This window comes from Monodelphis domestica, chromosome 5 (assembly GCF_027887165.1).
Source record: "Monodelphis domestica isolate mMonDom1 chromosome 5, mMonDom1.pri, whole genome shotgun sequence".
NCBI classification, from domain to species: Eukaryota; Metazoa; Chordata; class Mammalia; order Didelphimorphia; family Didelphidae; genus Monodelphis; species Monodelphis domestica.
This window is the reverse complement of record NC_077231.1, coordinates 104034922-104057748: the sequence shown is the minus strand read 5'-3', so window position 1 is coordinate 104057748 and position 22827 is coordinate 104034922. Positions and strand designations below refer to the sequence as shown.

General features: G+C 35.6%; 2 protein-coding genes across 9 annotated transcripts in view; one reads left to right on the top strand and one right to left on the bottom strand.

Moving 5' to 3' along the window:
* PPHLN1 (periphilin 1) overlaps positions 1-15258 on the bottom strand; it is a 176985-nt gene extending 161727 nt beyond the window's left edge. For 2 of the 7 annotated variants that reach the window (XM_007503151.3, XM_007503152.3), the window contains exon 1: positions 15116-15258. The gene's annotated coding sequence lies outside the window, so the exon portion shown is untranslated. Of the gene's footprint in view, positions 1-15100 lie in introns of all 7 variants that reach the window. The other 5 variants (XM_007503153.3, XM_007503154.3, XM_056798996.1 and 2 more) reach the window with 4 other exon arrangements.
* Positions 15259-15272: 14 nt separating this feature from the next.
* The window catches only part of ZCRB1 (zinc finger CCHC-type and RNA binding motif containing 1), a 39067-nt gene continuing 31512 nt past the window's right edge, over positions 15273-22827 (top strand). The window contains exon 1 of one of the 2 annotated variants that reach the window (XM_001362107.4): positions 15273-15497. The gene's annotated coding sequence lies outside the window, so the exon portion shown is untranslated. The remainder of the gene's footprint in view (positions 15498-22827) is intronic. The other variant, XM_007503150.3, reaches the window with a different exon arrangement.

Genomic DNA, 22827 nt, shown 5'->3' with positions numbered 1-22827 from the left:
AATGGTCACACAAATATATTATTCCAAATGACTAAAAGTAAGAGTAATGAGAACAACTTTTTAAGTTTTCACTATCAATCTGAATGGTAAAGATGAGAAAAACAATGAATAGTCAATGTTGAATGGGCCGTGGTAAGAATAAGCATAGTTGTATCAACTTGGAATAGTGAAGTGGTCCAGTGATTCCAAGTTTCAATTTGGAATTTTGCAGAAAAATGACTGAATTGTTCATAGTTTCTCACTTAGTAATACTACAAAATGGAATATTTATAGAACAAAAAACTTTAAAGGAAGTTTTACATAAAGACAAATGTCTTAAAATACTAAGACATAGGACAGTGATGGCAAACCTTTTAGAGACTATGTGCTGCCTTCCTCCTCCCTCCCCCTCAGAGTGCCACAGCCCCAGGCACCTTCCATTACCCAAGTCAGGGAGGAAGCACTCCCACTGGGCTTCTGGGCAAAGGGAAGGGCAAAAAAATGTCCTCAGCTCCTTGGAGAGGGGGAAGGGAGCAGCTCTGTCCCCAAGTCCCTCTGCCTTTCTAATAAGGAACTCTGGCAGGCAGTGAGGCAGCAGCTCACAGAGGGCTCTGTGTGCCCTTTTGGTACACATAACCTAAGTTCACCATCATGGGCATAGGAATACAATAGAATACTATGCAATCAAAAAGAATAAATTAGGAAACTAGGAAAGATTTGTATGGTTTTAGACAAAGTGAAATACATAGTGTGAAGATGGGATTAACTCTCCCCTAGCTATTTTTAGATTTTAATCATCAGGAATGTATACACCCCAACTTAATCCTTAAGTGAGGGCTGGGGGGCCTATGACCCATGTGTGCTAGTAACAAATCAAAAATGACTGGTTGCTCCCAGGCAGTCCAAAGCAAAGCTAAAACTGCAACTGGTTCACATAAAAGTAGAAGGAAATCAGAGGAAGTGACTCAAAAAACTATTTTTTTAAATGGTGGTAAGAGGGCAGCTGGGTAGCTCAGTGGATTGAGAGCCAGGCCTAGAGAACGGAGGTCCTGGGTTCAAATCTGACCTCAGACACTTCTCAGCTGTGTGACCCTGGGCAAGTCACTTAACCCCCATTGCCTAGCCCATACCACTCTTCTGCCTTGGAACCAATACACAGTATTGATTCCAAGATGGAAGGTAAGGGTTTAAAAAAAATTATGAAACATAAATATAACAGACATTTTATTGGATGGTAGGAAGTGAGAGGCAGTATAGTAGCCAGAGGGTCATATTTGAAACCAAGAATATTTGAGTTTGAGGTGTCAACATGGAAATCTAGAAGTCTCCAGTTTATTTAGTTGGGAGGTAGAAACCCCAGGTTTTGACCTTGTCACAGGAGAGTTTTCCCCCTGAGGGAAGGTCCTACTTCACCAGACAATGGACAATCCACTTCAGGTGGGAGATAAACCCAATCTGAAGTCAAGTGATCCTTTGGAGCATCAGTCTCCAAGCTGAAGGTCCCCAGTTCCATCCTAGGAAGGAGGGTGTGATATACTGGGAAAGGCTTCTGGAGACAGAGTCACCTGACTTCAGATTGGGTTTATCTCCCATCTGAAGTGGATTGTCTATTGTCTCATAAAGTAGGACCTTCCCTCAGGGGGAAAACTCTCCAGTGACAAGGTCAAAACCTGGGGTTTCTACCTCCCAACTAAATAAACTGGAGACTTCTAGATTTCCACCATGACAGAGGCTTGACTTGGAATTACTGTTTGGGGACCTTGGGCAAACCATTTAACCTCTAAGTGCTCTAGGAAACTCTCTAATATTACCTGCATTGGTAGAGAGATTTCCTCACACAACTTCCCCATCCCAATGAAATTTAGGTCTAATCCCTAGACCTAAAATATGGTCAATACAGAGAAACATAGGAAGAGTTATATGAAATGATGCAAAGTAAATTGAACCAGGAAAACAGTGGATACAAAGATGACTACAATAATATAGAATTTAATTACAAAGAACAACAAAATTTGAAACATGATGTAGTATAATTATCATTACCAATTCTAGTCCCAAAGAGGGGATATGAGAATATACCTTTCTTCTTTCTTTACAGAGGTGGGAGACTGTAAGTGTGGAATGCCATACACAGTATTGATTCCAAGATGGAAGGTAAGGGTTTATTTTTTTTAAAAATGGTGGTAACTTCCTGGACCAGCTTTTTCTGCTTTGAACTTGGCCTTGGAGGAGCTCTGGCTTAGGACCTTGGACTGCTCTTGGATCTTCCCTTAGGACTGCCACATAAGGAGTGAAAAAAGTTGACTCCTTTTCCTGGCTTTCTGGAGGTACTAGCCTCCAGAGAGGCCCCTCATCAGGCCTCCTAGCTAGAATCCTTGTTTAATTTACCTCTGGGTCCCCATTTGCTGGAGCCTCTGAAGCCCTGCCTGGATCAGACTGGTACAGAATAATTATCTATTCTTTACTCTCTCTCTCATTTCTTTCTTACTTTCAATCTTTCTATTTTGTAAATAAACTACCAAGAAAAGTCATTCTGACTTGAGTAATAAATTTTCAGTGACCACATTTTTATATATTTAGTCCAAACATTTAATTTTAACCCTTACAATAGGAAGAAGAAAACAATATACACTATTACTATAATCATGTCAATGAGCTGGAAAAACACCTTGGAATTTAATAGTAGCCATTTAGTCCAATATATGATATGACCTTTTAAATTTTTTTTTATTTTTTCCCCTCAAATACATGTAAAAACAATTTTCAGCCTTTTTTAAAAATTTGAGCCAAATTCTCTTCTTCCTTCCCTCCCACTTCTCCTACCACCCTGAGACAGAAAGTATTCTGATACAGATTTTACATGTGTAATAATTATGCCTTTTATAATACATTACATACTAAATTGCCCAACCTGTGCTTGAAGACCTCCAAATATAATATCAAAAACACATGGGTAACTGACAAATACTTAAACACTAAGGCCCATTATCCAATAAATAAGCTGTCAAAGCATATAAAGTTTTCAAAAGATGATTGATCAATAACTAAAAATGATCACATAAAAATATGCACCTGATGGCTAATAGTACCTATCACCTTTCAAGGTTTCCACTGATGAAAGAAATGCTATTAAAATAAAAGGAGATTTCATCAAAGTACGTATCAGATTTTCTCAGGGCCATCTATCCTTATAGGAAATAGGATGGATGTGGGTATGAATTGATTGAGCATATCCTAAAAATTAATTAGATTTAATTGTTAAGTGTTTTTCCTAATATCAAGTTCAAATTTGTCTCTTTGCAAGGTCTACACATTGCTCCTGTTTCTACATTCTGAGGTCAAGTCCAAGCTTTTTTCCACAGTCTTTCAAGTAACTGAACATAGGAATAGTGACTCTGAATCTTGCATTCTCTAGATTAAACATGTTCAGTTCCACTAAATGATAAAAAAAGAACACTATAGTAAAATTGAATTCTAAGTGACGGAAAAGTCAATCAAGACCCTCCAAAAGAGGGAGAACTATCTGGATAAAAATTAAATATTTTCTACATTGTCAGAAATGGTCTTTTAGATGTTTTGTGTTGTTTTTTGTTGCAAGGTAGATTTCAATCTGGAGGACAAGGAGGGTAACTGTGATTCATGATCAAAGGACACCAATAAAATAATTTTTAAAAGATTGGGGGGGTGGGGGGAATTAAAACCAAAAGGAATTTGTTTTAGCGATTCTGCTTTCGGTAGAAAAAGCTCCAGCACAATTCCAGAGTTAAATTCTCCAACCAGTGCTATAGCCTTCCTTTGTGATAGCTTTATGACCTTTTAAAAAAAGATATAGTAGAAGGTTATAGATATATTTGGAGTCAAAAGTTTTGGATTCAACTCCTAGGCCTGCTATTTCTTAGTATTATCTTGAGCAAGCTATTTAGCATCTCTGATGCTCAGTTTTCTCATCTATAAAATAAGATGGTTGGAGTTCATTTAGGCCCAACTTCCTTTGAAAAAATGTTATATTTGGAGAAAAGGATCTAGGTTGGCACTTGTTACCTTAGATCTAAAGCACAGGTCAATCTCAATCATGTCACTCCCAATGCCATGCCTTTGCAACTAGCTATTCAATCTCCCTGGAATGCTCTAGTTTCTCTGACTTCTTTCAAAAACTTTCCTCAAATCCCAACTACTCAAGGAGGCTTTCTTCATTCCCCTAATTATTAATGCTTTCCCCTCTCATAGCACCTTCTGTCTGCATTAAAAGTATCTCCTCCATTAGAATACAAATTCCTTTGAGTGTAGAGACTATACATCTTCCTCCCTTTGCATCCTAACCTGAATTTAGTTTTTAACATATAAGTGAGTACTTCATAAACATTTGCTGAGTCATGTGACTCATCAGTTGATAAACTTAGTTTTCACTTTATTGAAAGTACTAAAATATTTTATCTTTTTTCCTTTCCCTTAAATATGTTTACCAAGCTAGAAGATGAAAGAAATGCTATTAAAATAAAAGTAGATTTCATCAAAGTATGGATCAAATTTTCTCAGGGCCATCTATCCTTATAGGAAATAGGATGGATGTGGGTATGAATTGATTGAGCATATCCTAAAAAATAATTATTAATGCTTTTTCACAAGTGTCAAAATTATCTTAACTTAGAAATCAGATCCATGGAACTTCCCTGCTCAAAAATCTTCAGTGGTTTCTTGTGGCTTTAGGATAAAATATAACTTCTTAGATATTTAAGGCCCTCTTAAAATGTCCATTAGTTTACTTTTCCAAACATTTCATATAATTCCCTTTCACACAATCTACTTTTCTGATAAAGTGGTTTACTAACTATTGTCCAAAATCAACATTCCATCTCTTTCCTCTAGTATTTTGTACAAGTAGTAACCTATGTCTGAAATGATCTTTTTCTTCAATTTTGTTACTTGAAAATCCTAACAGGTCATATGGCAGTTATCTAAGTCTTCCCTAAATTTCCTTCAAGAAGGGGAAAGGGGAGGAAAAGAATAAGCATTACATAGTGCATAAGTATTTTATTATATATTAGATAGTGCTAAGCATTTTACATGTATCATATTTTATCCTCACAACAAACTTATGAGGTAGGTGCTATTATTTTTTTCCTTTTTACAATTAAGGAGAACTAAGAAAGAAAGAAATTAAGTGACATGCTCTGGGTCATACAGCTTACATGTATCTGAGGCCACATTTGAACTCGACTCCTGGCTCAGGGCTCTATACATTTTGTCACATAGCTAACTCAGATGTGAGTTCTCTTGATTTTCTCAAATTATCTTGCATTTCCTTACATGTGTATATGTTCTACTCTGGTAGAAGAGAAATTTCTTTAGAACATGGATTGTTTCATTTTTGTTTTTGAAATTGCAATGTATCTTCTACAAAGTAAGTCCTTAATAAATGTTTATGAAATTAAAACTGAATTGAAATTAAAACTTTGTTTCCATGAGCAATTGCATACTTTGTCAGATGAAAATCTATTAATAAGTGAACTTGGACCTATAACTAAGTTAGTTAGTGCCTGTATAGCATATCTACTGTATCAATGTGTACTACAGCCAGAATATAAAAGATTTAATAATGTAATTTTATCTAAAATGGAAAGAACAAAAAAAAAAAAGAGAAAGCAGGGGCAGCTAGGTGGCTCAGGGAATTGGGAGCCAGGCCTGGAGATGGGAAGTCCTGGTTCAAATCTGGCTCAGACACTTCCCAGCTGTGTGACTCTGGGCAAGTCACTTCACCCCCATGGCCTAGCCCTTACCACTCTTCTGCCTTGGAACTAATCACAGTATTGATTCTAAGTTGGAATGTGAGGATTTTAAAAAAGAGAGAGTGAGCAAACATTCATTTCTACTCACTACTAATATAAAAACTGAAAAAAAAATTAGCAAAAAGTTTTAGCTATATAGTAAAAAGATTACTCTATGGACAGATTATGTTTATTCCAAGAAAGTAGAGCTGAACCATTATTAGTAAAACTATAAATATAAAAGGCCATGATAAAAAATAATGAAAAATCACAATTATTACAGTAGATGCAAAAAAAAAAAACCTTTTGACAAAATCCAATATCTTACTATGGGATTTTTTTGTTTCTTTGTTTTACATTAAAAGTACAAAAATAAATAGACTTTTCCTTAGCAAAGTATGTAGTGGTGACCTAAATCCATATACTAGCTTTAGCTATACTGGAGAAAAGCTAGAGGTCTTTCCAATAAGATTAGGTAAAGCCAAGATGTCCATTGTGATCCCTATTAATTTGATATAGTTCTAGAAATATCAGCTATAGAAGATAAGAAAAGTACATTAAGAGAATAAGCATAGTCAAAAAAGAAAAACAGCTCTACTTCATCAGATGAACCTTCACTTAGAAAATTCTACATAGAACATCAACTAAAAAAATGTAACTGAAATAATAACTCAAATAAATCACTGGTTATTCTATTACCAACAAAACACAGAAAGAAATTAACATTTTTTCAAAATAATAATAGGATATATGAAATATCTGGGAGCCTACCTACTAATAAATAAATAATGATTATATTATGTAATATAAACACTTAATAGAAATAAATAATAATTAGAAGTATACTAATTCTTCATGGTGCAGTTATGTCAATAAAATAAAAATGACAATATTATTTCAACTCAGCAACATTCCAAGCAAACTTCTAATAAAGAATAATTTTATGGAAATAGATAAAATCATGCCAAAATTCATCTAGAAGAACAAAAGATCAAGAATCCCCCCAAAATGGGGGGGGGGGGGGGATGTAGGAAGGAACCCTAGCAGTATCAGATCACAAACTATACTATAAATAAAATGGTAGTAATCATTAAACTATTTGGTATTGCTTAAAAAAAAAAAACAGAAAAGCTGATCAGTACAATAGCTTAAGTATGCAAAACACAAAAGCAGCTGAACATAATATAGTGTTCAATAAAATTAAGGGATATCAATTACTGAAGTAAGCAAACTAGAAAGTTTAGTCTAGCTCACTTTAAAGTTGGACCAATAGCTCAAGCCACATTCCCCAATAAGTTTCAAAAGGAAATGTGAAGGAGATAGATACTTTTTAAAATGAAAAATGTTATAGTGTCATAAACTTACTCTGCATTTATTGCAATAAAAGTGATTTGTTTCTATCATAAGCCAATTTGAGAAGATGTGAAAGAGACACATTTTACAAATATGGCTTGGAGAAGAATTCTTTATTAAACAAGAAATAAAGAGAATCAGGAAATAAAATGATCAATTTACATAAAACTGAAGTTTTTACAAATACAAAATTAATGCTATTAAAGTTAGAAGTAAAAAATATTTGAGGGAAGGTTCTCATATAAGGTTCCAATATCCAAGATAAATATAACAAGAGCCATTTCCCAAAAGACAAATGGTCAAAGGATATGAAGAGGAAGTCCCTAAAAGGCAAACTATGAACCACCATATATAAACGCGCCAAAATACTAGTTTTTAAAAATCTAATTAAAACAACTCTAAGGTTCTATTTCATATCCATTAGATTGGGAAGAAAATATTCATTTATTAAATGCTTACTCTGTGACAGGCATTGTATTAAGTGTTATAAAAATATGATCTCATTTAATCCTCACAACAACCCTACAAGGTAGGTGCTATTATTATTCTAATTTTACAGTTGAGGAAACTGATATACAAACATTATTGACCCCACAATCCCATAGCCAGTTCCTAAGTGTCTGAGGCAAATTTTGAAATCACAAAGTCCTTATACTCTAGGGCTAGCTGCCTAGATGGCAACTGGGAAGAGACAAAGGATGATAAGGACATTAACATGCTATTTGTGGAGATGTGAAATGTATTCTTTATACCAACCTGGAACAATACCCCCCAAAATCACTTAATTTTGGTTACTCTTTGACCCAGTGATATGCTGGCTTATACTAAACACTAAATCAAAGAAAATGTAAGCAAATATTTATAATATAACTTTTTGTTGTATCTACAACCTAGTAACAAAATGAATATTCAGTAATTGGAGAATGGCTAAATAAACTACAGTAATATAGGAATGAACTATTATTGTACTTTTTAAAATGCACCACTATAAAAAAGGGTTAAAGAATGACATGAACAGAAAATTTGAAAACTATAAATTACTGTAAGACCATAAAAGAAAAAAGAGACTTAAGAGTTCTGATCAAAGTAATTAACAATTATGAATCTAGAGTAAGATGATGAATCATGTTTCTCACATCTCATCAGAAGTAATAGGCTAAAAGTACAAAATGTGACTGCAAACTACATTCATAACATTTGTTTTGCTCATTCTTGTTTGTTACAAGGAAGAATTTTAATTTTTTTCATATTAGGAGAAAGATAGGATATGGAAGTTATAAAAGAAGGGGGTAGTAGCTATGGTTATTTTTTTTTAAGTGCCAATGAAATTTTTCAAATACATGCCAAAAAGAATAGAAGGAAGTTCAGAAATAAAAACAGACAAGCAGGATAGTGCTCATAGTACTGTATTCAAATTAATATACTTTATTTTTAAAAAAACAAGCTATGTGGAAGATCCCCAGTCATCTTTTTTTGTTCTTTGTGTAACTATATGTTGATGGAGACCTGGATCTGATAACACACAGAACTACCTCATTGTTTAGGTATAGGTTTATCTCCTTGATCATCCCCACTTCTAAGAAAAGGGGAGGAAGAAAAGTTGTATTGTGCAGGGAGATGATTAGGGTAAGAATTATTGTAACCCAGGAAAGAGACAAGAAGAGTTTCTACAACTGCAAGCTGGGAACTTGTGAGAGCAGTTATATACTTATAGAGGTTGGGCAGGTTTTCTCTTGATGGGATTAGTCGACTCAGCTGTGTTTTCTCTGGTTCAGACTTACTGAGGGAATTAGTTGACACAGTAGTGTTTTCTCTGGTTCAGACTTACTGAGGGGATTAGTCGACTTAGCTGGAATTCAGATGGGCTGTCTTTTAGAAAACATCTACGGTGATTGGTAGATGGAAGAAATTAGGGGAGATGACATAGGAAAAAAACCCCTATATAAGAAAAGGAATCTCTTGAGCAAAGGATCCTTGGAGATAGATCCTTGGATCCTTGGAGATAAATCCTTTTGGAGGATCTCTGATGAGGATCGCTTGGGAAGAATCTCTTGAGAGAGGCTCTGGAGAAGGGAAGCTCTTGGAGGACAATCTCTAAGGAGGTCTCGCTGGAGCTCCTCTGAGGGGACTCTGTCCCTCTGCAGGCTCTGGAGAGAGGCCCTTTGAAACAGTCTCTGGCTGGATCTCTCTTTGAGAAGGACTCTGACTGGAACTCTCTCTGGTGAAGTCAGCTGAGATAGAGCTGGCCTGGTGTCACTAGAATCCTTGCTTAGACAGACCTTGCGGTGAGTGATAAAAGACTGATTGACTGATCTCTCTCTCTTAAGACTCAGGTCTAGGCCATGTTGGCTTAAGGCCCTTCATACTTTTCCTTTCTTACTCTCTCTCTCTTTCTTTGATTACTCATTGTATTATTAATTAAATTCCCTATAAAACCCAGTTGACTTGGGCATATTCATGATTGGGAATATATTCCCTGGCGACAACCTTATATTTGATTAAAAACCAAGACACTGTAGTGAAACATTTTCTGTGGTCAAATTTACTCACCCTCTCTTATATCTATCACAATTTATATCTTCCACCATTTTAACTCACTACAGTTTACAACAATTTTAATTATAACAGTTTATGCCATACACTATTTTAATTACAACATAGGTCAGGAACCTAGGATTCAAGCAACCAGAAAGAAAGGACTCAAGAAACTATTGAGCCATCTTCTAAATCAAATAAGACTTAGCAGTCACCCCTATAAAGGATGCAAAGGACTTAGAAGATAACTACCAACCATTCACTAGGGGATGGGGAGGGTTTAAGAATTTTGATAGACCACTTCCTTATTGGCTAGTCACCAATTAGAGATGTTCTGGGATGTCTAAAGGAGGAGCTGAATAATGACCTCTCCAAGGGTCTATGTATCTGCAAAGGGGGACTTACTGAAGAGGGGATTTCCTTGTCTTTAATCACTGAAAGATCAATGACCAATTAATTTATTGGTTAATGATAGCATAATCAATAAATTGTTTTCCTTAACCAGAAGCTAGTCCCTTAGAATTTTTAATTGTCAAAAAGGATATATTAAGAGAGCCAGGAGTCAGAAGCAAAACAGACTTTTAAGGGATAGGGTTAAAAAAAAGTTTAACCCAGTGGAACTGTGCATCAGATAAGGGAGGAGGGTGGGGGAGGGGAGGGAAAGAACATGAGTCTTGTAACAATAGAAAAATATTCTAAATCATCTAATTAAATAAAAAAATTTTTTTTAAGTTTAAGAGAATAGGATATAGGAGAATACACAGCAATCTTAACTGTGAACGGGAATAGGTAAATGCCTATTGGATGGTGGAGGATGACAGAATAGATTAGAAACCATCATTGAACAACATGTTGATTATAAGAAAAACACTTAAAACCAAAGGACACATACAGTGTTAAATTAAAAAACTGGAACACTTCACAAAAATTACAATTCAGCTGAATCAAAATTAAACCAGTAGTGGCAATCATGATCTCAAACAAAGGAAAATCAAAGATAGACTGAATTTAAAAAGATAACAAGCAAAAAAGCTACATTTTCTTAAAAGATACTATAGACAATGCATTAATGTTTGTGCCAAACATATATAAGCTAACAGTATAGCATTTAAATTCCTAAAGGAAAACTTAAATGAATTGCAAGAGGAGATAAAAAGTAAATCTTTAAAAGTAGGAGATCTAAATGTACCCTTCTCAGATCTAGATAAATCCAAACACAAAATAAACAAAAAAGAAGATAGAAGGAATTAAGAGAATTTTAGAAAGTTAAATATGATAGAATACCAAATGGGAATAGAAAAGAGTAAACCAATTTCTTAACTGTGAATGGTGTCCATAAAACAATGATCAGGTATTATAGCATAAAAACTTCACAAATTCAGAAAAGCTTGAATATTAAATGCATCTTTTTCTTACAATGCAATAAAAATATCATTCAATAAAGTATGTTTGAAGTAGATGTTAAAAATTAATTGCAAACTAAATAATTTAAACTTGAAGAATGATTGGTCAATACTTTTAATAAAAATAATGGTAATAAAGTGAGAATACACCAAAATTTATGGGATTCACTCAAAGTAGAACTTAGGGGACATTTTATATCTCTAAATACATCAATATATAGAGGAAGAAAACAAATTGGGCATGCAAACAAAAAAAGTTAGGAAACCAAAAAAAATTTTAAACCTCAATTTAACATCAAAATAAATGCTAGAAAATCAAGAAAAACTAACAAAATTTAAATTAAAATAAAGTTTAAAAGAACAAAGAAGTCATTTGCTAATTTGATTAAAATAAAGACAAGAGAAAACCAAATTACCAGTATTAAAAATGAAAAAGATGAATTTAAAACAAAAAAGATGAAATAAGAGCAAGTATTAGAGCTATTTTGCCCAATTCTAGGTTAATAAAGTTAACGATCTCAGTGAAGTAGATGAATATTTAAAAAAACACATAAACTGCCTGAGAATAACAGAGGTAGAAAAAAATACTTAACTAACCACATCTTAGAAAAAGAAGTTGAATAATCTTTAAGTGACCTCCCTAAAAGTGGGAGGAAATGAGGATAGGATGGATTTACAAGAAACTTCTACTAAACGTTAAAAGGACAATTAATTCCAATGCTATATAAAATGTTTGGGTGGGATTTCTATCAAATTCCTTTTAAGGCAAAATATAAGGGTTTTTAAAAACCCTTATCTTCTATCTTAGAGTTAGTATTGCATATTGGTTCCAAGGCATAAGAGCAGCATGGGCTAGCAATAGGGGTTAAGTGACTTGCCCAGGGTCATACAGCAAGGAAGTATCTGAGGCTAAACTTGAACCAAGGACCTCTTATCTCTAGTCCTGACTTTCTATTCATTGAGCCACCTAGCTGCCCCCTCTTAAGTTATTCTTGTGGAAAAGTTGTAGAGATGAAGACTAGACAATCTGAGGATTGGGTGATTTGAGACTTGATTGGATGGCTGTGCCCAAAGGATAATCATTAATGATTTGAAGTCAGTTTGAAATCAATGAAAAAGCATTATCTTTTCTTTCTGTGTGTCTCGCCCGGGACTAAGAACTGGATATTTAAAGAAAGCCAAAAAATATAGGGACCCTCAAGATATTAATTGCAGAAGAAAGTGACTCTAAAGCATCTTCAAGCAATGCTTAGAGAAAAAAAAAACAGACTGGGCACAAACTCAGTAAGATTTTTGGGGAGAGATGAAGCAAGAGTTTTTCACAAATTGAAGGAGAGCATTTGAGAAAAAAAAATTGGAAAAGAAATTAGAGTAAGGGATGAAAGAATTAAAAAGGGCATTAGCAGCCTGGCACAAAAGAGACAAAACCCTGCCCAATCAGCAAATCTCTGAAAATCAGAATGGACCAAATAGAAGCTAATGATTTCATGAAATATCAAGAAATAGTAAAACAAAGTAAAAAAGGTGAAAAAAATAGGAGAAAATTTTAAATATTTCATAGCAAAAATAGTTGAGCTGGAAAACAGATCAAGGAAAAAAAACTGTAATAATCATAAGACAATCTTAATGTCATGTCTGAAAAAATGTTTCAAGCTAAGTGACCACAGCCAAAGGCCTCAACTAATTCTAGAAGCTTTTAATTATATTTGGAAAGTAAATGTAGGAGTTCTTTCCTTTTTTTATGTCATGGACAGACTAATGAAGTCTACTGACCCGTTCTCAGAATAATGTTTTTCAATGGATGAAATAAAATACAAGGTGTTAGAATCTAATATAACCATTCAGATCTTTTACAACCAGAGAACAAAGTGGAAATAGAAAGAATCCATTGGTCGACTCCCAAAAGAAACCCCAAAACACAAACTCCCAGGATCATTATTGCCTGTATCCAGGGCTTCCAGGGGAAAGAAAAAATCCTGCAGTCAGAAAGAATTTTAGAAAAATTTTAAATTAAAAAAATACCAAGGAATCACAATAAGGATCACACATAGTTTAGCAGACACCAAAACAAAGCAAAGGAGAGTCTGCAATACCATATTCCAGGAGCCAAAGGATCCAAGCTTATAGCTAAAATTAATTTACCTAGAAAAACTGAGTATAGTCATACAACTTAAAAAAAAGGGATTTTTAACAAAATAGAGGTCTTTTTTTAAGAATTCCTGATGAAAAGACCAAAGCTGCAGCAACACTTAGAAGTTCAAACAAGGAGTTAAGAGAAATTTGAAAAGGTAAATACCTTTTTATTTAAACAAAGATTAGGGTCTCAACAGGATTAAACTTATTACATTCAAATATGAGATTATACACTGTCCCCTCTGAATCCTAACATCATCAAGGGTCAAAGAGGGAGTCTATTTAGACTAGGCCTGAGAATGGTTTTGTTCTGTCTAGATCTAAAACAAGAATTGAGGAAAAGGGAAAATAGAGTTGGGGAATTTATATAGTTTATATAATTTATACTTTGTGCATCTCAGTTTCTGAGATATATAAAAAGGACGAAAAGGTGGGGAGGGCAGCTGACACTTGAAGCTCAATCTCATCTGAATTGGTTAAGGAAGATAAGAATAAACAAAGGCACAGCTGGGTACATAAATAATTCATGCAAGAGAGAAATGGGAAAAGGAGTAATCTGAAGATAATTTAAGGGAAAGATTAGTACTAAGCAAAACAGACTTTAAGGAAGTACATTTTAATACCTCTTTTTGAGGTGGCAAGGTGCAAGAATCTGAAAGAATGCCCATTAATCGGGGAATGTCTGAACAGATTATGGTATATAAATATGATAATAATATTGCTATGTCATAAGAAATGAAGGTGATGATTTTAGAGAAACCTGGACACCCTTGCTGGGTGAAATAAAGAGAACAATTTATACACGGACAAAAAAATATTAAAGATAGACAACTTTGAAAGACTTAAGAAGTCTATTCAACCTAATGACCAACCACCATTCCAAAAGATAATGATGAAACATTCCAACCCCCTCCTTGACAGATAAGTGAAAGTTTACTAGTGCAGAATGAAATGCATGTATATGATTGTGTGCATATTTTAGAGTCAGGTTCCACTTTTCGGAACCTCGTTTGGAGTTTACTGAGGTAAACTTTTACAGATGAGGAAACTGAGGTAAACAGCGTTAAATTAGATTCCCAGTGTCCCATAGCTATTATGAGTCTAAGACCACATTTGATCTCAAGATTTCAAGCCCAGAGATTTGTCCGAAGGTCTACCTAGCTGCCCATTTGTGAAATGACATTGGGCTTTTAAAAAATCCTCAAGCTGAATGCTACAGCAAAACATCTTTTTAACATCAGTATTAACCCAGTGATACTACATAGTTGCAAATCTCTCAACACTATTTATCTCAAAAGAATCAATTGGTAACAAAGGGCGACAGGAAGACATTTAGACTACCCGAGTCTCTACTTTCCCTTCTATAAATTTCGGTAGATAGACGGCTCAGTGAATTGAGTCCTGTACGAGGAAGAGCTGGGATCAAAATCGGCTTCACACACTTCATTAGCTGTGCCACCCTGGGTAAATTACTTAATCTCTGCTTGTCTTCCTTTCCACAATTGTAAAATGAGGATAACAACAGCACCTACCTCGTTGGGTTATCGCATTGAATGAGATAATAATTTGTAAAAGTATATGGAACACACTAGGCGCTATCTAAATTCCCCTTTCCTCCCCCTTCCGTAAAACTAGAATTTCGTAGTCCTAACGTAACATGATTGAATTCGTGTCACCTATTCTCCTTTGAGTTTTTCGTAGTTAGGTTGTTAGTTTAGATTTATTTATTTTTGGCGAGGAGAGGAGGACATTTTTTTTTAAAGGGCAAGGGGAAGTACTCCCACCGCGCTGGACCAAAGCTGAAGGCCCCGCACCCTCATCCTCCCTTACTCCCAGCTCCCCAGAGATATTCACGACTTATGAAAAGGAAAGTTGCTCCACGCAAACAGGGACTAACTGCTCATGCCGGGACCACTCTAGAAAAAGACTCACCACCACCACAGTTACCTGGGAGACCCCGCCCCACGCACACAGCCGCTTCCTCTAAAAGCAGAGAACCTTCACTGCCTGCAGAGCCACAGGAAACCGTAAAACCAGACCACGCTCTGCCGTTTCTCTGAGAGTGTCACATCCGGCGCGCGAGAATGACGTAACGCGCTGCCTGTCGGTCTTCTGCTTGGCTGCGAGTTTCAGTGTCTTACGTCATCCGATGAGCGACAAGGCTCCCAAAAGGAAGAGAGAAGACCGGCTTGTTGCTATCTGTCTCTAAGACACCTTCCTGGGGATGTTGTGGCTGTTTGTCGGACCTGAGGAGGGAAGGTCGGGCTGAGTCACCAGTGGTACAGAGAAACTCAAAGGAGGTCCTGGCACCCCGGACTGTGAGAGAAAGGTAAACGCTGCTTTCCTTGAGTCTTAGCCCTCCAGGCTTGTTTATTTACTCCCACTTGGCTCTGACTTTGACTTAACATTTTTAAATGCCTGCTCTGGTTGATGTATTATTTTGGACACAGTCGATCCAGATGAGAAACTTTCAGACGTACTTCTAAAAAATGATTGGAGCTTTGCAGCTAGGTTCGGGGGCGAAAAAAATGCAAGCATGTTGGCCACTTCTTTCATTTTCTAGTGCCGTTGTAGAGCTTAACATGAGTTCTCGGAACAATACTATATCTATGTAAGATAACCCAATTTCCTTCTTTTTTAATTAAACCCATTAACTGGGTGCTCTTCTAACTGGTGTACACTTTCCTCTTGATTTACTAACAAAGAAAATTCAAATGTATAAAAATACGTTGTTTTTTATAACCAAGTCTAATAAAGTTTTGAAATGCAGCATTTTGCAAGTAATAATAACAATAACTAACATTTATGTAGAGCTTACTATGTGCCAGTCCACTGCATTTTACAATTATTATCTCATTTGATTCTCCCAACAACCCTGAGAGGTAGGTTTTATCATCCCCATTTTGCAGATGAAGAAACAGGCAGAGATTAAGTGACTTGCTTAGGATCAAAGTATGCTTTATACCAAAAGAATGAATGAAAGTGTATTCATAACTGAAGAGGATAGGAGATAGTCTCTCTCTCTCTCTCTCTCTCTCTCTCTCTCTCTCTCTCTCTCTCTCTCTCTCTCTCTTTTTTTAAATCTTAACCTGTGCTTTTTTCATCACTGTTAATATGCTTATTTCTCTCCCACTTCCAGAAAGGGAGATAACAGACTTCAGAACTATAAAGCCGGGAGGGAGAAGAACTAGAGAGATTTTTGCCAATACAAGGTTAAGAATCTGTGCCCTTTTTAAAAGAGCACAATAAGGCACTGATAAGCCTGAAGCTGTAGGTCATAGAAACATAAGTACATTGAAGATTGAGCCCAGTTAGTACAGTTGAATTAACACAGCCAGGAGAAACACCATGCCCGATGAGGAGTCAGCTCAATAGACAAAATAGCCCAGTCTAGCAATAGAACAACCAATCACCACACTCACTCACAATCACTCTTCAGAGGGGAAAAAAGAGATCAAGGCTTCATAGGTTCAGAGTTGTGACTCATCTTGGCTATATATGCTCCCTTCACATCTACCCCACTACTATTGTACTTTAAGTTTATGTCATTCTTCCTTGTAGCCCCCAGTAGTGAGAGTAGGCCCCAATAAAATCAGAGCCATCAGCTAGCTAGAGCCAGACATGTAGCTTCCCCTCCCAGCATGAGAATTTAATCCAATTCCTTCCCAAATACTAAATGTCCTTCCAAGAAATCACTGGTGCAAGAATTCCATAAGAAATTCTGTTATACAGTTACATATTGACATATTGATTTATTATCCTATAGAAAACTCTCTTCGAGGAGGTAAACTAAGTCATTGTACAGACTGTAAATCATTACTAACCACTGTCCATGTAAAAAGTTTATCTAATCTCTTAGCCTATGTCACTTTCTCTATAAAATACTAGCCATGACCAATAAATCTTGCCTCTGCTGCCAGCTTCATTGGCCTTCCTGAAGCATGTCGTCCTTCTCCCCATCTCCCATTCTCCTCACCCCTTCGGGACCCCCGAATGTTTGTCAGTCACCTGACATTTCCTTTAAAAGACCTTGGATATATTTATTGGAGAATATGTTACCTGAGTTTGGTATGTATGTTAGAGGGAGCTGGAAATATTTCAGAATTATTGTTGCCCTGTTATTTGAGTAGATGCCTTTACCAAGAGGTACTGAATTAAAGCAAAACTGGTGTTGGCCTGTAAGCTAGTTATAGCTGAAAGAGGAGCCATATACAGTTTCTTCTAAAACCTGAAATAGTAACTGCCTTGTGGGAGCCCAATCTTGAAATCTGTGTGCAGATTGGAAGAGCAAGTCCAGATTAGAGTGCTAAGTGTAGAAGTTATTTAAAGTTCTCCAGCTACTTTCAAGCTTAGAATATCAATTATGATATGATTCAGTTCTTCTACTTCAACTTATTGGTCATTTGGATAAGAATATTAAATTTAGAGATTTTCATGGGATAGGTAAATAATTATAGCTTTTATTTAAAAAATTATCCTTGTCAGGGGGCAGCTGGGTAGCTCAGTGGATTGAGAGCCAGGCTCAGAGGTGGGAGGCCCTGGGTTCAAATCTGATCTCACTTCCTAGCTGTGTGACCCTGGGCAAGTCACTTGACCCCCATTGCCTAGCCCTTACCACTCTTCTGCCTTAGAACCAATAAACAGTGTTGATTCTAAGATGGAAGGTAAGGGTTTAAAAAAAATTTTTTTTAATTATCACTGTCACTATTCTGTATTTGTATAGAAGACAAAATGGGCTAAATTCTATTTTGTATTTTTTTATGCTAGTGATTTTTTGACCAATAAATTTGTCACCTAATTACCAATCAAATGATAATAAGATTATCCACATTTAATTATGTTGATCTTTGGATAAAAAGGCAGTCTTTTTCTGGGTCTCTACATTCTAACTTTCCAGTACAATAGAACTGTTGTACTTTGTACCCTACCTTAAGAAACTTAAGAGCATCTTCATAGCCAAATGACCAAGTGCTACCAAATACAAAAATAGGATCATACCTTCTTTAAATCCACTTCCCTACTATCTAGATGCATGATTTGCCATGACCAGAATTCCCAACTTTGTGACTGTCACCAATTATAACTATGTCTTTTTCTCTCAAGAGTCCTTTTTTCTATTTCACCAACCAGTTCTTTGTTGGTCATAATTCAGTCTAAAATAACAGTTCTCTTCACTAATAGTGCCTTCTGAAGAATGAAATTAACAAAGTATTTCCAAAATTTATCAGAAGCTTTGTATTTAGTGGAATGAGACTTCTAGATATATAGATATATTATACCATTATTTTCCAGCAGTGAATTGTTTTCTTCTTGTATTTAAAAGCAATCATTTCTCCCCTTAACCTTCATTTCTCTTTCCTTTGATCTTCACTCATTTGCTCCCTATTTCACTTTTTTCCCACAGAAACAGTAGATTTCTACACAAATATCTATTTTCTTGATATAATAATAAATAGTAGACATTTACATTATACTATCTCATTTAAGTTTCCCATCAATCAATAAATATTTATTGAGTGTCTGCTCTGTGCCAGACACTGTGCTGAGTACTAGGGATACAAAAAGAAGCCAAAGGATCTCACAAATTAATGGGAGAGACAACATGCAAACAAATATATATATACATCAAGCTATAAACAGGATTAATAGGAAATAATTTTAAAAATGAGAAAGCACTTGAATTAAGAGGGATTAAGGAGGCTTCCTGTAGAAAGTGAGATTTTAGTTGGGACTTAAAGGAAACCAGGGTGACCAGGAGTTGTAGTTGAGCATGGAGAGTGTTCTAGGCAAAGGGGGACAGCAAGAGAAAATGCCCAGAGCCAACTGATGGGAGTGTCTTGTTTATGGGACAGCCAGGAGGCCAGCATCACTGTACTGAAGAGTACATATTAAGAAGTAACAATGTTATATAGGAAGTGCTGTTGTTATGCCCTTTTTATATATTAGGAAACTGAGACTGAAAGAGGTTAAGTGGCCTAGGATCAACCAATAATAAATATTGGATCTTGGCTTTGAGATTGGGTCATCTTGTCTCCAAATAGACCATTTTATATGCAAGACCATACTGCCTTCATGCCCTTTGAGATCACTACTTTGAGATCCATTTTTTGTTTGTTTGTTTTTCTACATTCATTTATTTTTACAGAATCTCAAAATTGGAAAGAAACTGATACCAGTGGGTAAAGAAATTCTATAATGTCCTCAGCATTTAGTCAGTTATTCTGCCTTTGCTTAAAGGCCTTTAATGAAGAGGAAAGAAGTATTAGCCTCTCTGTGATTATTGGGAAAATTTCCTTTTGTTGTTGTTCAGTTGTTTCAGTCATGTCAACTCTTCATGACCCCATTTGGGTTTTGTTTTTGTTATTAGTAAAGTACTGAGTGGTTTGCCATTTCCTTCTCTGACTCATTTTATAAAGGAACTAAGGCAAACAGAATCAAGTGACTTGCCCAGGGTCACACAGCCAGAAAGTGTCTGAGGCCAGATATGAATACTAGATGAGTCTTCCTGACTTAAGACTTAGCATTCTATCCACTGTACCTCCTAGCTGCCCCAAAATTTCCTTATATAAGCCTAAATCTTCCGCCTTTAACTCCTACCAGTTTCATCCAAATTGAATATAAATGGCCTTTAGTTACTTGCAACAACTTCCATGCCCTGTTCCTCCCAACTTTCTTCTCTAGGTTCACCATCTCTGGTCTGTTGCATCAATTCACCAGATGTTTGTTTATTTCTTTGTTTATTTTTAACCTTTTCCTTCTGTCTTAGAATTAATTCTGTTCCGTGGCAGAAGAGTGGTAAGGACTAGGCAGTGGGGGTTAAGTGACTTGCCAGAATCACATAGGTAGAAAGTGTCTGAAGTCAGATTTGAACCTAGGACTTCCCATCTCTAGGTCTGTGTCTCAAATCACTGAGCCACTTAGCTGCCCTCTCACCAGACATCTATTAAGTACCTATTTAACAAATACATTGAGGATACAAAAAAATCAACAATGAGAAATTCTTGCCAGCAAGTTAACATTCCAGTAGCATTAAAGGAGAATCAGGAATGGTGCTGTTAGAAAATTAGGGAGGGAAAGTTTACTTTACCTGCAGGTAGATTATTAAATGCTCATGCTGCAGATGACATCTGGGGAGTAAGGCATTGAAGGAAGAGAAAGGAACTACTACAAATAGAGATTAGAAGTCTGTTCCAGGCATGGTAATATAGCATGAGTGAAGGCATGGAGGGATAAAAATAGTAAATAGAAAATAAGTCTAGTTTTCTGAAATGTACAGTATGCAAGTACAAGAGATAAAGTTTTTTTTTTCTTTCTTGAAAACACCAAATAAGATTTCCAGAAACAAGGCAAAACAAAATAGGTACACATGTAGCCTCTGATTTACAACTGATAGCTTACTTCTCACCCTTTTGTATATAATAAAGTTAGCATGTTCTTTTCATAGCTATCATTCTTATTTATGAATTATCTTGCATTTGTACTTTGTGAGGAATTTTTTTAATTCTTCAATGACCCTCTCTTCTATATTCATTTTTTTATTCTCCTTTCTATTCTCCTATCCAATCCCCCCCAAATTGAAAGAAAGAAAACAAAACTTCTAACATTGTTATAGGTAACATTTCTAGGTTTTTAAATAATTTTCAGTTGTTTTCAGCTCTTTGTGACCTTATTGGGGTTTTCTTGGCAAAGATATTGGAGTAGTTTGTGATTTTCTTCTCCAGATTATTTTATAGATGAAGAGACTGAGGCAAATAGGGTTAAGTGGCTTGCCCAGGGTCACACAACAGTAAGTGTCTTGGGACATATTTGAGACTATAAGCCAATATATTTCCACTGTGCCACCCATAACATTTCTAGCATAATATCAAATAGTAGTAGTAATGGACATCAAAGTCTCATCTTCTCATTGGAAAAGCCTTAATCTGTCTCCATTACATATAAAAATTACATTAAAAATTCAACTGGGGGGCAGCTGGGTGGCTCAGTGGATTGAGAGCCAGGCCTAGAGACGGGAGGTCTTAGGTTCAAATCTGGCCTCAGACACTTCCCAGCTGTGTGACCATGGGCAAGTCACTTGACCCCCATTGCCTAGCCCTTACCACTCTTCTGCCTTGGAGCCAATACACACTATTGACTCCAAGATGGAAGGTAAGGGTTTAAAAAAAAAATACAACTGAATTCCCACAGTGACCTTGCCTGAAACTATGTCTCAGTATGCCCTTTGAGTTCATTGGATCACTGTCAGGAAGTGCTTAGTATGTCTTTTCACAAAGTCTCTAGAATTATGATTGATCATCGGATAGAACACAATTGTTATAACTTTCTTAGTTGATTTTCCTTACAATGTTGTTAATTTCGCATAACGAGTCAATTCATATGATTATTGCCAGGTTTCTCTAAAAAGTATCATTTCGATTATGTCTTACAGCACTCAAATATGCCCTTACATTCATATTCTAAGTCCTAAATGATGAACATCTCCTAGATTTCCAAGCTTTTGCCCCAACAAAATGAGCTTCTATAAATATATTTGCACATGTAGTTCTTTATCCTCTTTGTTTGATTTCATAGGACCAGATTGCATATTAAAGATAGAATCCACTGATCAGCTCCTGAATGAAACTTCAAAAAGAAAAGCCATAAATGAAATGACATAGCCAAAATCTAGAGCTTCCACATAAAACAAAAATTATTGCAAGCATCCAGAAAAGAATTCAGGTACCAGTATACTACAGTCAGGATCACACCACAAGACTTGGAAGATTTTACCATGGGATAAACTCTTACGGTATAATACTATCCCAAAAGGCAAAAGATAAGGGCTTAAAACCTAGAATAACTTACTCTTAGAAGTTAAATATCATTCTGTAGAGGACTGAGGGGAAAAAAAAGAATCTTTAGTGGAATAGAATTAAGCATTTCTAATGAAAAGACCTGAAACAAAAAGGAACTTTGAAATGCAAATACAAAGGACCAGAGAAACCTAGAAAAATAAATATATTTTAACAATTAGAAGGAGCTGTATGATGATGTGGAACATCATTTGTTCAAATTCTTAATGCCTTCAGAAGACATTGAGGAAGTTAACTTTTTTTTTAAATTTTCTTTTTGTAATTACATGTAGAAACAAGTTTTTGCATGTAGAAACAGGTTTTCTGACATTTTGTGATTCAGATTCTCTCTCTCCATTCACCTCCCCCAACCCAGTAGTAAATAGTATAATGTAGTACTTTCATGGAATACATATTTCCATATTCCCTATGCCCTGACAGAAGACACATATCACATATAAAATTAAAAAAAAAACTCATTAGGGAATGAAAAATGGCATGCTTTAATCTTCAATCAGATTCCAGTAGTTACCTCTTTGGTTGTGGATAGCATTTCTTTATCACAAGTCCCTTGGGATTATTTTGGGACCTTGTTTTGCTGATAATAGTTTAGTCCTTCACAGTTGATCATCATCCACTATTTCTGTTCCTATATATGCTATTCTCGTAGTACTGCTCACTTTACTTTGCATCAGTTCATAGATAAGTCTTTCCATATTTTTCTGTTTCCATATCATTCTGTTTGTCATTTCTTATGGTGCAATAGTGTTCCATTACAACCAAATGCCACAACTTGTTCAGCCTTTCCCCAATTAATGGACACCCCCT